This window comes from Oncorhynchus mykiss, chromosome 7 (assembly GCF_013265735.2).
Source record: "Oncorhynchus mykiss isolate Arlee chromosome 7, USDA_OmykA_1.1, whole genome shotgun sequence".
NCBI lineage: Eukaryota > Metazoa > Chordata > Actinopteri > Salmoniformes > Salmonidae > Oncorhynchus > Oncorhynchus mykiss.
The window spans coordinates 17,980,904-17,994,061 of NC_048571.1; positions in this window are offsets into that span (position 1 = coordinate 17,980,904).

Sequence of the window (13,158 nt, forward strand, 5' to 3'; positions counted from 1 at the left end):
TAGTGGAGATTTGTGACGTTTCACAACCTGTGATAAGCGAGTGAGTGAGTTTAAAAACGGCTAGTTCAGGATCAGACCTTTCTTCATCCCCCTAATGGTTAAGGTTAGGTTTGAGGGTGGTTCTAGATCTGTTACTTAACGTCTACTTCTACCTCAAGTCTGTGAAGAAAGACTTCTCAGCTGGATCATACAGTGAGGACTATTTTAGACTTCTATGACATACTGTAGACATAGTGCTACACGCATTCTAAAATCCATGTCTATGGCCTGGTAGATATCATAACCAAATCTTAACTAGCACTAAACCTGTGAAATATTTATAATATATTATATTAGTCCTAATAAAAAAAATATTACAAGATGCTCATGCATTGTTCTTCAATAATAATTTACAACTCTGTACACCAATAACAAATGCATACCAGCTGAATGAGAGTTTGATGACATAATATATAATAATAATTATGAAGATGATTAATAAATATTACATATATTCCATTTAGCAGACACTTTTATCTAAAGTGACTTACAGTCATGCGTGCATATATTTTACTTATGGAATTTTACGTGTTTTACATATGACATAACATCAGAACATCAGTATTATCATGGGTAGTGTTCTGGCGTGGGCGGTCAGGTTGGTGGACTACACTCTTAGAATAAAAGGTGCTATCTAGAACGCAAAAGGGTTATTTAGCTGTCCCCATAGGAGAATCCTTTGAAAATACCTTTTTCGTTCCAGGCAGAACCCTTTTGGGTTCCATGAAGACCCCTTTCTAAGGAGGGTTCTACATGGAACCCAAGAGGGTTCTACCGGGAACCAAAAAGGGTTGTCCTATTGGGACAGTCAAAGAACCCTTCTGGACCCATCAGGACCCTAGACTGTCCTGATGGTATTATGCTAAACGACTGCCCTCTGCTGGATCTATAGTGGACTGTCCTATCACTGGTAGGATGAGTATTACAGTATGATTAGCATTATGTATGGTTAGTCAAATCATGTGTAATCATAGAGAGCTAATGATCCCAAATCCTAATAATTAGGACCACTGTAACGCCAAACCTGAAGTTCATATTTACATCTACATTATATAGTGTGCTGTGCATAAAGAGTAGTATGAATGACGACTGTGTGCCTGTCCCCATTGTCATTCCTGTTACGTATTGCCTTGAGGTTTTTCCTCCGTGTGTGCGTAACCTGACCAGGAAAAACAATGGGCTTAGTATGAGTTGTGATGATGCAACAAATATTTCAAATCAAATCAAATGTTACATTTGTCACATGTGCCGAGTACCTGATCCACCTTTCCAAGGTAGACAGCGGTGACATGCAATATGGGCTAAACGAATTGATGTTACCGAGAGACTCCAACCTTGGTTTGATTAAGCGCAGAATTGCGAACACTGTACACTCTGTTTAAGTAATGTTGCCATTTGATCAATAGAGTGTTTAATTGGCAGTGGGTGACTGATGGAAAGTTACTATTGCATTTTCTCCCAGTATAAGGTGTCTAAAGATCTGCGGACTGTACCAATATTTAAAAAGCAATGGAATGGAACCAAGTAAGAGGAAAAACATTCAAATATGCTCTCCAGGTATAGACCACAGTAAAACATGGGAGTGTATATTCATATTTACTTTACCTAATAAAAACATTGGGATTTCTCACTAAAGTATTGGTACATTGGGCTTTTCTCTAATTCCATCATTTATTTCTCACACTGTACGGTGTCCATATTAGGACATCTTCAGTCTCAGCGGAAACAGTCCTAATATGGACGACATGTCTTTTACTCAATCTGGAAGCTGAGGTGATACCAACAGTCTGTGTCTGTTTGAGAGGCCAAACAACCCAGGCACATTGAGTTGCCTTTCATCTCTGTCTCATCCAAATGATTCCAGCACCCAGCTCCATTCCGCCAACACCACTGTGACTTTAATTGACAGGGGAACATGGCTATTCACTCCCTGAACACTGTCCAGTCTACAGACTACAGAGTCGTTTCCATGCGTATTGTATCTCACCCCTGTGAGATTTTTTACCCTTGGCCACATTGGGGCGACCTTGTGGTATCAGTGTCCCTACTATGTAGGCCTAGAGCCCAGTCTAAAGCTGAGCTCTCCTCACACATGATACGGGGATGGGACCATTTAGGGATCAGAAGCACCTTCCAACTGGAGCAAGAGGAACAGTACTTTTCCAAGTGAAAGCTATTCTTTGACCTGCTAAAAAGCTTTGACCTTTGAATTGCAGTACTGCATTTAATGACTTACAATGAGTTACAAATGTACAATAGTATGTTAGCCTAATGGGTTCACTCAGTCTACGGTGAACTTATTTCGATGATGGTTTGGAGAAATGATAGACAGGTAATCTTGCTTAAAAGCTGTGGTACAGCTTCTTACTCGAGCTCCTTCCATGAACCTTTTACTGGACATAGTGGTGGATGGACTATATGTTGTAACAGCGTTGATACGGTATTATACGTAAAGCTTAGTCGCGTGACAAATGTGTTTCTCTTAGCTCAGCTGCTTTTGAGGAAGGGATCCTCTGTAAGAGGCTCATGGGAACCATGCTTGAAGGGGTTTGAGATAGGATGAACTAAGGCCACTTATCTGCTATCTCCACCCTAACAGAGGAATCTGGGCTCTTATACGCTCAGTAAAATGCTGTGGCTGGGTATCTGAGGAGTTCAGCCTCTCGTTCATCCTCTAAGCGGTTTAGTTGACAATCCAATGGTCGAGAATCAGACACGACCTAGGGCTTCGAACAGAGAGTGTTTTTTTGTGTGTATATTATCTATAGAATTGATTTTCAATAGTGATTCGCATGGGCAATCCGTAGGGTGCATGTTTTTGTTCTAGCCCAGCACTTGTACAGCTGATTTATGTTGCATGTAATTTTGTGGTTTTGTGGTGGACATCTATGCTTACCAAAAGTTTGCTCAGGTACAACAGAATGTCAACAAAACAGTATCCCAAGTTGAATTTGATATGATACATGATTGATAGAGGGTTGTAATGCCCATTTGAATATCAACTCTCAAGTGGCCACAGTGAGGAAAATGCCATGGTCTTCAGCTTTCCTTATCTCTGTCTTTAAGCAAATAGCATACCATATCTTTATTCAACCAGTCAACAAGTCCATTTAAAGGACAAGCTGCAGCTCTCCTTTCAAATGACTTGTAGAATTACATATTGTGTTTCCTCTTGAAAACAAAACCAGGTAAATGATGGCAATTCACTTTAAATTAGAGCCTTGAGCTTAATGAATGTTCAAGCCAGGGCTTCATTTCACTGTTTTAAACACCCCTTTCTGGTGATATCCGGTGTCTTTTTGGAATGGCTCTCTGGGTAATTATTGCCCCTCTTTCTTTAGGATTACTTGTGGGTCAAATTATTCTGTGAGATGTCCAAATGAATGGCCACTCCAGATGCCATGATTATGACACTATGACACAATGACACTATGAGTTGTGGTGTCACAAAGTTACTTTTGGCAAAGTAACCATGCCAACATTGATCAAGTGACACTCAGATTAAAGATTTAGGAAGGGGGGACAAGGAGACAGTGGCATCGGTCCCAAATGACCCTATTCCATATATTACCCTATTACCCTATTCCATATATATTTTGAGTCTATAGGGTTACAACATAACAAACTTGTTTGGGACGCAACAAGTGACATGCAAATTGGGGATTGGGCCAACGCTATTTGTTGATTGTGGATCCAGAGGGAGAGACGATGTGATTGGTCGAGGAAGAGTGTTGACTGCTATAAGATGACAACATGTTCCTCGAATGATCCTCTTATGTCCTTATGCCACAGTCTGTTTACTGGATTGCACTGAGAGCAATATGAGACCTAAGGGAGAAAGAAGAAAGGTCTCTCTATATATACAGTAGCATGGTTCAAGTGTGTTTAGTCACAATCCCCACTAGAGGGTGATACTAACTTTCATATGTTTATGTCAGATAGCATTAGGACATCTCTCAATCTATTGGAACTGAATTATTCCAAAATTATAATTTAAACCCATTTTGATGCATTCAATATCAAGTCAAGGCCACAATGATAATCATTGATGATCATTCACAAATGTATGCATCTCATATTTGAAGACTGCTGAGTTGTCCAGATACTTCTCGTGCCATATGTTTCCACAGTGTTCCTCCCTCCCTTTCTTTGTAGGGCAATGAGTGAATAAATAATTGAGTTATGGTGAGGACCATGTACGCCATACAATAAGCTGCTCCACAAATCAAACAAGTTAAAAATCTCAGTATAGAACAATTCTTTGCAATGCTTTTCATGTTGCCACCTGGGCAAGATATCACTTTACCCTACAGTCTTAGAATGGGGCCATTCTGTGGCTGACTGCCCTATAAGGGAAACGGAATCACTCTCACCAGTACCAGTCATTGTGTAAGATTATAGGGCACTTCTATTTCCTCTGCCCTCAATACCCAACAGGCCTGGGCTCCGGTTTCTCGTCTTGTCTAAATAAGGTGTACCCTGTGTTTGAATGTTCCAATTGATTCTGTTTGATGACATCCCCATAGAGAGTTTGACTGTAGCATTGCTGTACCATAGAAACATAGAATAACCCCCTTACCAAGGGTTTTGTTAAGCAGTCTGCAATATATTTGTCACTTGAGCGTATGGGACAAAATGTATAACCAACTGACTCTCAAATAAAACACATATAGAAAGGCATAGATATATCAATTTGAGTTGATCAATGTGCACTCACAAAGTCCCTACCAATCAGTCCTGCAAAACGACGCAGAGGAGGCTAGTGGGAAAAGCTATAGGAAAACGGGCTCATTGTAATGGCTGGAAGGGAATAAATGGAACGGAGTTAAACATGTGATTTCCATATTTTTAATGTATTGGATATCGTTATATTTATTCCATTCCAGCCATTACTACGTGCCAGTCCCCCTGTAGCTCCTCCCACCAGCGACACTTCAGTTTTTCTTCCGTTTTCCTTGTTTTGTATACTAAGAATGAGCCTCAAATGTGCATTGTCAAGAGAACGTATGGTGTGGTATACCTCAGGGCAGTTGCCGTGGGCCGTTAATCATCTCCATTTAAAAAAGATTTGCAACTTTTCTTTCAAGAAGCTAAAATAACTATGTTTGCTGATGATTGCATACTCTACACATCCGCACCTACAGCCAGTGAGCTCACTGAGACTCTTAGCAAGGAGCTACAGTCAGAATCAGAATGGGTAATTAACAATAAACTGGTCTTGAATACATCTAAAGCCTAAAGCATTGCATTTGGTTCAAAGCATTCTCTTAGACCTAAACCCCAACTGGAGTTGTGCATAAAGGGTGTGACCTTTTAACAGGTTGAAGAAGCTGAACTCCTAGAAGTAACAATGGATGGTCAGTTATCATGGTCAAGTCATATTGACAAAGTTATTGTTGTGAAGATGGAGAGAGGTATGTCTGTTATAAAAATATATTCTGTGTTTTTGACACAAAAATGACTGCACTAGTTGCTCAGGCTCTGGTCTTGTCCCTTCTTGATTACTGTCCGGTAATATGGTCAAGTGCAGCAAAGAAAGACCAAGCAAAGCTGCAGCTGCCTCAAAACAGAGCAGCACACCTCACCCTTAACTGCACACACAGAACTAACATCAACAACATCCATGATAGTCTTTCCTGGTTGAAGGTTGAGGAGAAATGTACTACTTCTATTATAGTATTTTTAAGAAACATATATGTGTTGAAAATGCCTTGTACAACCTATTTGCATACACTTCAAACAGACATACATACCCCACTAGGCACGCCACTGTGGGTTTCATCACGGTACCCAAAACAAAAACAGATTTAATGCGTTGCTCAGTTATGTATAGTGTCATGTCATGGTGGAATGCTCTGTCACCAGAGGTTACTCAGTTATGTATAGAGTCATGTCATGGTGGAATGCTCTGCCACTAGAGGTAACTCAGTTATGTATAGAGTCATGTCATGTTGGAATGCTCTGTCACCAGAGGTTACTCAGTTATGTATAGAGTCATGTCATGGTGGAATGCTCTGCCACTAGAGGTAACTCAGTTATGTATAGAGTCATGTCATGGTGGAATGCTCTGCCACTAGAGGTAACTCAGTTATGTATAGAGTCATGTCATGGTGGAATGCTCTGCCACTAGAGGTAACTCAGGCAAAAAGCAAGTTTAGCTTTTAAGAAAAAACATTTTGTATCACAGCGCCTCTGCTCTTTCAATATACCTTATTTAACTTTAATGTACAGTACCAGTCAAAAGTTTGGACACACCTACTAATTTTAGGGTTTTTCTTTATTTTGACAATTTTCTTGATTGTATAATAATAGTGAAGACATTATTATAACACATATGAAATCATGTAGTAACCAAAAGAGTGTTAAACAAATCAAGATACGTTTTATATTTGAGATTCTTCAAGGTAGCCACCCTTTGCCTTGATGACACCTTTGCACACTCTTGGCATTCTCTCAACCAGTTTCATGAGGTAGTCACCTGGAATGCATTTCAATTAACAAGTGTGCCTTGTTAAAAGTTCATTTGTGGAATTTCTTTCTTTCTTAATGTGTTTGAGTCAATCAGTTGTGTTGTGACAAGGTAGGTATGCAGAAGATAGCCCTATTTGGTAAAATACCAAGTCCAAATTATGGCAAGAACAGCTCAAATAAGTAAAGAGAAACGACAGTCCATCATTACTTTAAGACATAAAGGTCAGTCAATGAGGAAAATGTTAAGAACTTTGAAAGTTTTTTCAAGTGCACTCTCAAAAACTATCAAGCACTATGATGAAACTGTCCCTCATGAAGACCGCCACAGGAAAGGAAGACCCAGAGTTACCTCTGCTGCAGAGGATAAGTTAATTTGTGTTACCAGCCTCAGAAATTGCATTTGAAGGAGGTGTGATGGTGTGGGGGTGCTTTACTGGTGACACTGTCAGGGATTTACTTAGAATTCAAGGCACACTTAACCAGCATGGCTACCACAGCATCCCATCTGGTTTGCATTTAGTGGGACTAAAATTTGTTTTTCAACAGGACAATGACCCAACCCACCTCCAGGCTGTGTAAGGGCTATTTGACCAAGAAGGAGAGTGATGGAGTGCTCCATCAGATGACCTTGCTTTCACAATCACCTGACCTCATCCCAATTGAGATGGTTTGGGATGAGTTGGACCGCAGATCGAAGGAAAAGCATCCAGCAAGTGCTCAGCATATGTGGGAACCCCCTCAAGACTTTTGGAAAAGCATTCCAGGTGAAGCTGGTTGAGAGAATGCCAATTTAATGTTCTTCATGTGTTCTCTACACTGTTATGTATTTGTACATTTCATGTGGACTCCAGGAAGAGTAGCAGCTTGTGCAGTAGCTAATGGGGATCCTAATAAACTAAACTATACAGCCAACAGGCAGGCTTACTCTCTCCAGTACAGTGATTGTGTAGTCAATATCGGGTAACATTTTACATCCAGGTTCCATCTATAAAGGGCTTGTATAGGGTTTATAACTAGTTAATATAAATAATCAATAAAAAAATGAATATAATCCTCAATTTTACTACCGCATCAATTCTAATATGTTAATAAAAGAGATGAGGGAGAGAGAGGTCCAGATTCCCCCTCCATTCATAATTTGATAGAGCTAACTATATAGTAGCCATTTGTGTTCATCCCTCCGTCCACAGATAGAAGTCAAGTTGGGCCTAGGTCGATAGCCTCCTCTGTCTCCAAATGAAGGAAACCTTGTCAAGCTCTGAATTGATTGTTTTTCCAACTGCACTGTCATTCTGAAGTCCTTTGTTTAACAATGGTTTATGACGGTTGTCTTTTGTGTTTGGGTTTGTTTGTGTGTGTGTGTGTGTGGGGGTGTGTGTGTGTGTGTGTGTGTGTGTGTGTGTGTGAGTGTGTGTGTGTGTGTGTGTGTGTGTGTGTGTGTGTGTGTGTGTGTGTGTGTGTGTGTGTGTGTGTGTGTGTGTGTGTGCATAAAAGCTTGAAATACGGAAGAGAGCGAGAGGAGATTGTCAATCAGTCTTCATCGTTTAGAACAGGCAATCCCTCTTCAACCATCCCTCCGACCTAGTGCCAGGTAATGGATTCAAACTAATGTCTGTACAAAGGACATATGATGGGAAATCCCATGCTGCGTTATGGCTGATCCTAAAGCTTCAGTCTTAACTGCCATTGATAAAGGCTTGGGTTCCCTCCCTGTCGGCTACAGACAGACCACACAAACCACCTAGAGGCCAGCAGCAGCTGTCTCAACACTGATCCCAGATCTGGCCTGGCTCCCACTCTGACTGACGGGGTGAGAGAGAGAGTGGAGGGGAGAGACAGAGAGAGTGAGAGAGAGGGAGAGAAAGGGAAAGAAAGAGAGAGAAAACATGCAAGATAGGAGGGGAGAAAGGGAGAGAGAGAGAGAGATCGGAAAGCATTAGTCTCTTAGAGGAATATTCTTATTCTAATAGAGGGAGGAAGGGAGGTAGGGCGGGCGGGATGAGAATAAGGAGGGGGGGATCTAGGGATGATCGAGACAGGGACAGGAGGAGTTGCCACGGCAACCTCTGATCACCCAGACTGGCTGGAGCAGGCGGAGAGAGACGAGATCGTGGGTTGACTGTGGGTTGGATCGCTGTCAGAGTTTTGACAAAAAAAACAGGGCCTAATGAACGCTAGGGGGGTGGAGTGGGGAGCAAGGGGAGTTTTGGAAAGGGGTGGGGGGTGATGAGTCTGGCTCCATAGAGACCCTCCAATGGGCAAGGCAACCGAAACTGTAAGTGCTGACAAGGATGGTTGTACACACACACACACACACACACACACACACACACACACACACACACACACACACACACACACACACACACACACACGCACACACACACACACACACACACACACCATACACCCCTGTGTGTTGGGACTACCCATGTCCTTGAATGCAGCTCTCAAGCAGCTCCCAGCTCTCCTGTCATTAGCAATCATTGTCAACAGAAAAACTAATTCCATACAGATTTTGGCTTATTTGCATATCCCTGAAATGAGCCAAAATCTTCTGGAATGACCACTAGACAATTGTTTTGACCTTTGGCATTCTTAAAGATGCAGAAGAGATAGAAGTAATATTGTTTTTAGATAACTGTGAAGGAGCCGCAAATATTTCAAATGTTTACCTTTTGCACAGCAGCAGTAATATAACTATATCCCAAATGGCACCCTATTCCCTTTATAGTGCACTACTTTTATGGGCCCTGTTAAAAAGAAGTGCACTATAAAGGGAATAGGGTTCCATTTGGGACAGGTGCATCATCTCCATTGCTGATAACTAAAGTAGCCACAGTCGACTCCCTGGACCGTAGTTAGCCTGTATGATGCTATAAATACATATGAGCATTCTAAACACTGTAGCTATTGTAGCAATGAACAAAACAAGCCATTTATAAATGATTAAGAAGGATCTTATAAATCTTCTATAAAGTCAGTATAAATGGTACCTTTGTCTAATTATCTGAGTACTCTCTCTAGCTACAGATGGCCAGACAAAAGACAGGGGATTACAAGGAATGGAATCATTTGCCATGTAAACAACGTCTAAAAATTGTTCATCTCACGTCCAGCCTGCGGTTCCTCCATTGATTTCTGTGGTCAGAATGGGCCACATCTGTATCCTCTTTCATTATCTGATTGTCCGAGACATCCATTATTGACTCAGTACAGCCAAAAGACCCATTAGAAATATGCTAGGGATAATGTTGCCCACAGCATGCAATACATTTTGTATTCCAGTTTCATTTCTCTGAATTCCTTCGTAAACTCTCAGTTTACGAGTATTCTGTGTGATCTGAAAAGAAGTTCCAAAGAATCACCCTTGCAGTGTGCTATACCTGAAGAAGAGCAGCAAACGTACGAGGTCAGAGTGCGATGGTAGAATGTCTTTGAGAGACATTCATGAATATTGTTCACATTTGTATTTAAACATAGATCTAAACGATTTAGACAAAGGCCATGGAATTAACCAGCGAGCTCAAAAGAACAAGATCAGGATGACCTTTTAGTGGATTACGAGACATTCTTCAATTCATTATTATGTTGTTTCAGAACATTCTCCAGCTATTTCATTTGACAGATTTAGTCATCACCACCTGTGTGTGTGTGTGTTGCATAATAAACCTATTCATTAGATAGCTCTTTGTGAGTACACATCTATTAGATAAGGTAATGCGTATCAGTCGTTTAGTATTCTACCAGAAGCAGCTTCCCAAGTGCTTACATATGTTTTCACCCCTAGAGGACATGTTCATGATTAGGGTGCTAAGCTATGCCTCCTCTCAACACCTTGCACAGCTTTTTACAGAGAAATCAGGCGGGCCCAAACTGCCTGATACTTATAATAGGAAACTAATAAACCCACTGAACTCATTGTCCTAAACGTGTCCTGTTCATTCAATTCTACAATGTACTTTTCGTGTACCTTTCAACATCTCATGAGGCGACACATTTTTACACAAGGAGAAAATCCTATGTCGTCTCCACATTCCCCTCACTCTCACCCTGCTAGACACCCACAGTCTTTGGCACAGAATGTTGGGTGTGTGGTGATTGAAACAAGGTACAGTGTTCCTGGTGATACATCTAAGGATAGGGGGGGGGGGGGGGGGGGGGGGGGAGGGTGTCAAATCTTGCTCTGGTGATGAGCTGTGGAAGTCACGGCCTGTTAGCCTGGTTGGTGACAGTGACAGAAGACAAGGATTCAGATATGCACACACACACACACACACACACACACACACACACACACACACACACACACACACACACACACACACACACACACACACACACACACACACACACACACACACACACACACACACACACACACACACATGTTGGTATCTCTGGAGGTGACAGGACAGGCTATCACTGCCATTCCAACACCTTGGCCCCCGGGCTGCAGCAATCCTTTCCCATCAACTCTGTACCCAAAGTGGAGAAGCCGGTGGAAAATGTGTGGGGCACAAAGAGGTTCCTACAGCTTGTCCTGTTGTACCGTTCTCCCTCTCTCTTTCCGTCTGTCTACATTTTCCCTGTTATTCAATGATCTTTGTTTTGTTTAATGTTTTCGTTGCATGTGAAATTGTACTGGTAACAAGGATCCATGTACCAGATGTAGGGGGAGAGATGTGAATGTACAGGTACTGTAACTGCCCCAAAAATGTAACATTGAGTAAATGGGGGATACAACTTATATTGAAAGCAGGTGCTTCCACACAAGTGTGGTTCCTGAGTTAATTAAGCAGTAAATATCTCATCATGCTCAGGGTTATATATAAAAATGCTGGGCTGGCCATTATTTTGACCATTATTTTGGCTATCATTGGCTATGCCCCCATAGGATGACAGTGCCCCCATCCACAGGGAGGTCTCTGAATGGTTTGATGAGCATGAAAACGATGTAAACCATATGCCAAGGCCGTCAGGGTCACCAGATCTCAACCCAATTGAACACTTATAGGAGATTCTGGAGCAGCGCCTGAGACAGCATTTTCCACCACAATCAACAAAACACCAAATTATGGATTTTTTTGTGGAAGAACGTCCCACCAGTAGAGTTCCAGACACTTGTAGAATCCATGCCAAAGTACATTGAAGCTGTTCTGGCTCGTGTTGGCCCAACAACTTATTAAGACACTTTATGCTGGTTCTTTCTCTATTTTAGCAGTTACCTGTAGAGTTGAACCTTTAAAAACTCTCTACTAGGCTACATATGAGCATTAATATTTATGTTATTTATTTAACCTTTATTTAACTAGGCAAGTCCGTTAAGGACAAATTCTTATTTACAATGACGGCCAACTGCGGCCAAACCAGGACGATGCTGGGCCAATTGTGCGCCACCCTATGGGGCTCCCAATCACGGCCGGATGTGATACAGCCTGGAATCTAACCAGGGTCTGTAGTGATGCCTCTAGCACTAAGATGCAGTGCCTTAGATCCCTGTGCCACTCGGGAGCCCAATATAAAGATGTGCCAAAACGTAAACATGTGCACTGCACGTGTTCAATATCCACAGAGAGAGAGAGAGAGAGAGAGAGAGAGAGAGAGAGAGAGAGAGAGAGAGAGAGAGAGAGAGAGAGAGAGGGGGGGGGGGGGGGGGGGGGGGGAGAGAGAGAAAGAGAGAGAAGGAGAAGGAGAAGGAGATAGATAGATAGAGCAATAGATTGAGTGAGAAAAAGAGGAGAAAGGGGTCATTCCTGGGAGCAGCGAGGTATTTGTCCTGGTGTGATCTGTGGATTAAAAGCCCTGGCTGCTGTTTCTAAATTGCTCCACATACTGACAACAGATTCACTAAAAATGAATGGGCTGACAGAGAGACAGATCCAAGCTTGTGTTTGGGTATTCTCCTTTCAGAAAACAAACCGGGGGACACCCGGAAGTTAAATGCATTGGCCTTTAGAGTACAGTGTATCTAAATGCATATAAATCAAGAAATGGTGCTCTATGGATTTGGAATCTTCATTTGATCACACTTCTGTGGCTTAGAATTTTCCTATGACTGCAGGAAATGCAGATGAGCGTTCCTGATTTAAATAAATTCACTAAAAAAACACACTTACACACAGTTATATTAACAGTATTGCACTTTTCATTTAGCCTATAACCAACTAACAGTGGTGGGAAAAGTACCCAATTGTCATACTTGAGTAAAAGTAAATATACAGTACTGGAAAATGCCTCAAGTAAAAGTCATCCAGTAAAATATTTATTGAGTAAAAGTCTAAAAGTATTTGTTTTTAAATATACTTAAGTATCAAAGTATATGTAATTGCTAAAATATACTTAAGTATCAGTAGTAAAAGTATAAATCGTTTCAAATTCCTTATATGAAGCAAATCAACGGCACAATTTTCTTGTTTTTTATTTACGGATAGCCAGGGGCACACTATAAGGGCACAAGGCGAAACCCAAATGCAGACACAGGAGGCAGATGGTAGAGCTCCAATATTTATTATAACAAAGGGAGTAGGCAAAGGCAGGTCAGGGACAGGTGAGAGTTCAGAGTCCAAACAATACCAGACGATAGGCAGTCTCGAGGTCAGGCCAGGCAGGGGTCAGAAACCAGATCCGAGTCCAAAAACAGTACAC